The sequence below is a fragment of the Triticum aestivum genome, chromosome 4D, assembly GCF_018294505.1.
Source record: "Triticum aestivum cultivar Chinese Spring chromosome 4D, IWGSC CS RefSeq v2.1, whole genome shotgun sequence".
Classification (NCBI taxonomy): domain Eukaryota; kingdom Viridiplantae; phylum Streptophyta; class Magnoliopsida; order Poales; family Poaceae; genus Triticum; species Triticum aestivum.
This window is the reverse complement of record NC_057805.1, coordinates 485,330,066-485,337,663: the sequence shown is the minus strand read 5'-3', so window position 1 is coordinate 485,337,663 and position 7,598 is coordinate 485,330,066.

Genomic DNA, 7,598 nt, shown 5'->3' with positions numbered 1-7,598 from the left:
GGGCTTAGTGCGGGGGCATCGTTCTGGACTGCTGTCAACGTCCCACGCGGGGTTGACCGCTAGAACGCCCTTCCCCTTCTTGCGTGTCTCTGCCTCCAGATGCGCTGGAGCCGCCCTCTTCTTCTTCCTCTGCTTAGGGGGGGGGATTATTTTCTTCCTCCTCCTCCTCTTCCTCGTCATTATCCTCGGGGACAGAGCAATGAGTTTCGTCGTTTTCGGACGCCACGTCCGAAGTGCCCTTACTGCGGAGGCCACTCTTGGCCCCCTTGGCCTTCTTCTTGGCCTTCTTCTCCGGCGCCTTGTATGGCGCCGGCACCAGCATCTTCGCTAGACGTGGGATGACCAGTTCTTCAGGCAGCGGAGCCGGACACTGGATCCGCTTCGCGCTCTCCATCCAGTCCTGAAGGAACCATAATAAAAGCTCAGACACCATCCTCGAAGCAATGAGGTTGGGGATACATCAGAAATAACATACCTTGCTGGCGGGGTGTGTACAATTGGGACCACGGTCTGAATCCGTGGCCGGTGGCTTCTCGTTGCCCTTAAAAAGTAACTTCCAGGCGCCTTCATGAGTAGTCTCGAAGAGCCTTACCAGGGTCTGGTGCTTCTTCGAATTGTACTCCCACAAAGGGCGGCTTCGGCGCTGGCACGGAAGAATCCGGCGGACCAGCATCACTTGAATGACGTCAACGAGCTTGACGTTCTTGGTCACCATGCTTTGAACGCGCGTCTGCAGCGCTATCAGCTCGTCAGGTCAACACCAGTCCGGACTCTTCTCGACCCAGGAGGTGAGTCGCATGGGAGCGCCGGAGCGGAATTCGGCAGCCGCGGCCCAGGTGGTGCCGCGAGGTTATGTGATGTAGAACCACTGCTTCTGCCATTCCTTTACTGTCTCCACAAAAGTGCCTTTGGGCCAGGAGACGTTTGATAGCTTGCTCACCATGGCTCCTCCGCACTCCGCGTGCTGGCCGTCCACCACCTTCGGCTTCAAGTTGAAGACTTTGAGCCACAGCCCGAAGTGGGGATGGATGTGGAGGAAGGCCTCGCACGCGACGATAAACGCCAAGATGTTGAGGAAGGAATTCGGGGACAGATCATGGAAATCTATCCCGTAATAATACATCAGCCCGCGGATGAAAGGGTGGAGTGGAAACCCTAGCCCGCGGAAGAAATGAGGGATGAATACTACCCTCTCTGTGGGCTCCGGCATGGGAACGACTTGTCCCTCGGTCGGCAGACGATGGGCGATCTCCTTCGCAAAATATCCGGCCGCCCGGAGCTCAGTAATGTCCTCCTCCTTGACGGAGGAGACCATCCACTTGCCCTGGCCACCGGATCCGGACATGCTTGCTTGAGTGGAAAGGAGATGAGAACTTGGGCGCTGAAGCATGAGATCAGAAAGGCGGAGACGAAGAGAGAACGTGAGAAGAGGAAGGGGGAATCCTTATCCCCTTATAAAGGCAGCAAATATTAAACGCCTCCTCACTCGCCTTAGGATTCGCCTGTTCCCAAGGGCTGTATAAACGGCATGGTTGAGTTACCCATGCCCGCATCGATGAGAATCCCGCAATAAGGGGACACGATCTCTGTTTTGACAAGACGTGGCAATAGCAACCGCGTCTCAAAACGTGGGATGGCAGAAGAAAAACGGTTCGAAATTATGACCGGACGGATGCGGTGTCGTGTTGAAAAGAAGCTGTCAACAGATTAGATTCGTGCAAATATTATATTCTCTCTGCGGTTGTGTGTGGTGTATAACAGGTCCGGATACAATTATAACGTCCGAAGACTATCTTGGAGTTCGGAGAAAGGGGAACCCGCCTTGTAATGCCGAAGACAATCTACGCGTCGGACTCCTCATCATTGAAGCCAGGTTCAGGGGCTACTAAGGGAGTCCTGGACTAAGGGGTCCTCGGGCGTCCGGCCTGCTATTCATTGGGCCGGACTGATGGGCTGTGAAGATACGAAGGCCGAAGACTATACCCGTGTCCGAATTGGACTTTCCTTGGCGTGGAAGGAAAGCTAGGCGACCAGCTGTGAAGATTCCTTCTTATGTAACCGACTCCATGTAACCCTATATCTCTCCGGTGTCTTTATAAATCAGAGAGCATAGTCCGGATAGGACATATTCATTACCATATACACATAGGCTAGACTTCTAGGGTTTAGCCATTACGATCTCGTGGTAGATCAACTCTTGTAACACTCATATTCATCAAGATCAATCAAGCAGGAAGTAGGGTATTACATCCATAGAGAGGGCCCAAACCTGGGTAAACATCGTGTCCCCCGTCTCCTGTTACCATCGATCCTAGACGCACAGTTCGGGACCCCCTACCCGAGATCCGCCGGTTTTGACACTGACACCGGGGGCCGTAGGTTTCACTAGTGGCTTCTCTCGAGAAAAATAGCCAACGGTGGGAAAACGAATTACTGTTGGGAAATTGATAGAACTTCAAATAATCATGGCGATATCCAGGCAATGATCATTATATAGGCATCACGTTCAAGATTAGTAGACCAACTCCTGCCTGCATCTACTACTATCACTCCACACATCGACCGCTATCCAGCATGCATCTAGTGTATTAAGTTCATGGAAAAATAATAATGCAATAAGAACAATGACATAATGTAGACAAGATCTATCTATGTAGAGATAGACCCCATCGTTTTATCCTTAGTAGCAATGATACATACGTGTCGGTTCCCCTTCTGTCACTGGGATCAAGCACCGTAAGATCGAACCCACTACAAAGCACCTCTTCCCATTGCAAGATAAATAGATCAAGTTGTCCAAACAAAACCCAAATATCGGAGAAGAAATACGAGGCTATAAGCAATCATGCATATAAGAGATCAAAGAAACCCAAATACTTTCATGGATATAGAAAGATATACTCAAAGTTCATTAGATCCCAACAAACACACCTTAAAAGAGTTACATCATATGCATCTCCAAGAGACCATTGTATTGAGAATTCAGCGAGAGAGAGGAAGCCATCTCTAGCTACTAACTACGGACCCGAAGGTCTAGAAAGAACTACTCATGCATCATCGGAGAGGCACCAATGGAGGTGGTGAACCCCATCCGAGATGGTGTCTAGATTGGATCTGGTAGTTTTGGACTCTGCAGTGGCTGGATCAATATTTCGTCGACTCCCCTAGGGTTTCTAGAATATTTGGGTATTTATAGAGCAAAGAGGCGGTCCGGGGGGCACCCAAGGTGGGCACCACCCACCAGGGCGCGCCTGGACCTCCTGGCGTGCCCTGGTGAGTTGTGCTCTCCTCGGAGCACCCCTCAGGCGCAGCCAGGGCCCATTACGTGTCTTTTTGTCCAAAAAAATCTCTGTAACGTTTCGTGGCATTTGGACTCCGTCTGATATTGATTTCCTGCGATGTAAAAAACATGTAGAAAACAGCAACTGGCACTTGGCACTATGTCAATAGGTTAGTACCGAAAAATGATATAAAATGACTATAAACTGATTGTAAAACATCGAAGATTGATAATATAACAGCATGGAACAATCAAAAATTATAGATACGTTGGAGACGTATCATCTCTCTAATTTAAAACTTTCAGATCTAAGTATCTTATTAAAACAGCAAGCAAAACAAAATAAAATTACATTCCAAGCATAGCACAACTCATGTGAAGAAGCAAAAACTTAGGATCAACCGATACTAACCGATAATTGTTGAAGAAGAAAGGTGGGATGCCTACCGGGGCATCCCCAAGCTTAGATACTAGAGACTTCTTGAAATATTATCTTGGGATGCCTTGGGCAACCCCAAGCTTGAGCTTTTGTGTCTCCTTAATTCCTTTTATATCACGGTTTCCCTAAATCTTAAAACCTTCATCCACACAAAACTCAACAAGAACTCGTGAGATAAGTTAGTATAAATCAATGCAAAACCCTTATCATTCTCTACTCTAGCAAATCACTAAAATTACTATTTGACATTGTGTCGCGGGAAACCACGGCCACCTATGGGACCAGGAGGTCCCTTGCTGGTTCGGCAGGGGGGCGACGTGTTGCGCAAAGAGCAGACGAGCGTGGGGCAGCACGGCAGAGATCACACATGCAATTTTACCCAGGTTCGGGCCGCCGCGAGGCGTAAAACCCTACTCCTGCTTTGGTGGACTGATGGTGGAAAGGTGGTGGCGGAGTGTAGTACACTTGCCCGGCAGGGGTTGCCTTGGGGCAGCAGCGACTACGCGCGTATGGGGGTGTGAGTTATCCAATCTTCTAACCCTTTCTACGGTTGCCATGGGCCTCCTTTTATAGATCAAGGGGTAAGCACAGTGGCAAAGTAGTCATTACACACTGATAATATAGCAAACATTGCTATCATACCTAACTCTGCGGGCTGACAGGGTGCATTAAATGCACCGTTTAACGTCACATCGTTGGTTGCCCGGCAACGCTTGTCGGGCTATCTCGCTAGCTCCGCGCCTGTTCGCTTGACACGTCGCAGGACGGGTGTCATCTGTGGGTTTCTCTTGTAGGAAATGGCTGCCATGTGGTGAATGGCTGCCACTTAATCACTTTGCGGCTTGACACCGCACTGATCGCCAACGTGGGTCATGGTGGAGTGGTTGGTGAGGTGGTTCTGCCTCCTTGAGCCCCGGCAGGCCCTGCCGGGGCGCGTTGGTTGTCTGCTTCTGGAGGTGGCCTCGCCCCTTGCCGGTCTCGCCCGCCCAGCAAGGGAGGCTTTTCTCTTGACAATATCCTGCTTCCTTCGCTCGTTCTTGGTCCCTCTGGTCATTCGGATCTCATGGGTCCTTGTACTCTGAGTTAGGCCGATGCTTCAATCTTGTTCCCGTGCCTGTGCACAATCTGGGCAACAGACCCAGGGTTTGGTGCACAATCTGGGCAACAGCAGAAGCCCCCGGGCCAGCCCCGAACGCGCTGCCGAGCGTCGTTGGGGTAGAGCATAACAAGTGCACAGGCGAGGGTTGCTGAAGAGGCTGGTCTCTTGAGGTTTCCTTTGCTTCTTCATGAGCCTTGATTCCAGGCCAGTTTCCGGCTTCCCCATGCGTTGTGTAAAGCCAATAGTGGTGGGGGCGCTCTAGTAATGGCCTGTGAATGACTTTAACGCACGGGGTGGAAACGGCCAATTCACTCTTCCAACCAGGCCCTTATCCTTGGCCACGTATGTTGCATGCATCGCGCGGGGTAGGTAACGGAGGCGCGTGGTGCGGGAGAGCATCAGGGTGAGGGCCCGGTCGTCTTGAATTGGTGGAGGAGGACGGTGGCCACCCATTGATGGAGCATAGCTCCCCTCCTTGCCCTGCCTATAAAAGGGAGGGACGAAGGAGGGCTGAGTCACTTATCCTTGCATTCCTCCTCTTTTTCTTCTACTTCTGTTGATTAGGTTGAAGGGAAGAGCCTAGGGCCAGCCCCCGGGCTCCACCTTGAAGCCTTCCCTGGGTCCGAAAGGGAGACTCGGGGGGCGTGATGACAATGCCGGGGGTGGCAATCCTGGCGTGCTCGCCGCCGGGCCACCCGTGGCCTTGTCTTCAGTGAGAGGAGACGTGAACGACATCATGTCGCGGCTCGAGGCGGGCATGGCGCGTTGTAGTTGATTGCTCCCCACTCTTCTTCCCATTGCGACATTGGGGAGGAGCCATGGAAGAGATTCATCACTAATAGGGGCGAATCTGGCTCCCCCTGGGTGTCGTCCTTCTATTGTGTAGGAAGGCTTCTTGCTTTCGCATACGTCTCCGGGACGTGCGGTGGCTTCTAACATCAGGGCTCCTGGGGATGACCATGCTCTCTGTGGGAGGACCCAGAGAGCATGGCGTCCGGCGTGATGGCCGCGCCGAGGTCTTCGGGTGGTAGTGATGCGGACGGCAGCGGCAACCCACGACGCGTCAAGAATGGGGACGACCTTTCCGACGAGTCGTGTTTGCCGGTGACTTCTACCTCCCATCCGGTCCTCCGGCAGCGTCACCATCCACACCTGCCCTCTGGTTTTTCCCTCCTTGCTGGGGAGCGGCGCCGTCCTGATCCTGGGGAGGCGCCGAATCCTAGTTGTGCCCGTCCCCGCCCTCTTCGACCTCTTCCTATAGGAGATGGACGGGGGCAAAGGCATCACGGGGCACTTATCTTTTTTCAATCTTAAACCTGTAGGCAATTGCCAAATTTTAATTCAAATAATGGAATCTCTCGAGTCCAAGTTTGTGTTCTGTAATGCTTGTACTTGTATTAGCATATCAATGAAAAAGATGAACCTTGTTGGGAACCCGTGCATGTGTATGTCCATGCAGAGGTGAGATGCCTCTTTAATACAAATAAACGAGTTTTTCCCTGACAGGCTATCCTGCCGGTACCCTCCTTGTCTGCCGGAGAGCTGCGTCTGCCAGGGAATAGATAGAGGGACCAGCCCCCTCGCCAACTCCTTTTTTACCAAAGGCCACTGCGACCATCCTGACCGAAGCTACGTTCGATTCATGGACGGGAGCACCTAAGTCTCAAAAGAGAGGCGAGGTTTTCTCATGCAAAGTTATAGCCTTGCAGAACACTAATGGACAGGATGTAGAACTTATCTGTCGGGCTTGCCGGGGATCGCTGCGTCGAGCAATCTTCTCGAATCTTTGTCGAAGCCAAGTTCACGGCAGGAACCTGCAACTTCATGCAGATGAGAATGAATGCGGGATGCGATCCTATCTATATGCATATGCAAATGCTCATGAAATGCTTATGCAGTGATCTTGGAATGCTCATGCATGCATGCAATCTTGGTTGGGGGCCCCCCACAGCGCTTCTTTATTTTCTCTTGCACGGGGTCATCGCCCCGGCTTTGTACAAGGGGTTACATGCAGCTGAGGCAAAGCCTGTACAAATGGGTGGATGCCGGGCAGGGCCTGACAGCCGCGCCTTACGGGTAGAACTTGCGGAGATGCTCAATATTCCATGAGTTTTGCAACTGAGTGCCATCTCCGGTCTCCAGACGGACTGTGCGAGGTCTGGTGACTCGTACTACCCGGTAAGGGCCTTCCCACTTCGGTGACAACTTGTTTGTACCCTTGGCGGACTGAACGCGCCTAAGGACAAGGTCACCTTCCTCAAAACACACCGAGCGTGAACCCTGCGGCTATGATAGTGATGCATGGCCTGTTGGTAGCATGCAGCACACGTAGCAGCCCGGAGACGGTTCTCCTTGAGTAGCACAACGTCGTCACGCCGGTGCTGATCTTGTGCTACCTCATCGTAGGCAAGCACTCAAGGTGACCCGTAAATGAGTTCCATGGGGATAACTGCTTCTGCCCTGTAGACCAGGGAGAAGTGAGTCTGCCCGGTAGCTCGGTTTGGTGTCGTTCTGAGGGACCAGAGAACTACCGGCAGCTCCTCGATCCACCGCCCGCCGTGCTTCTGCAGCATATCAAAAGTTCTCGTCTTGAGTCCCCGCAGCACTTCAACGTTCTCCCTCTCAGCTTTTCCATTGCTCCAGGGGTGTGCCACAAAGGCAAATGAGATCTTGCATCCGAGGGCATGAACATATTGCATGAAGGCGCCACTCGTGAACTGGGTGCCGCTGTCGGTGATGATCCTTGTCGGAACCCCTAAACGACACACCAATTCTTTCAA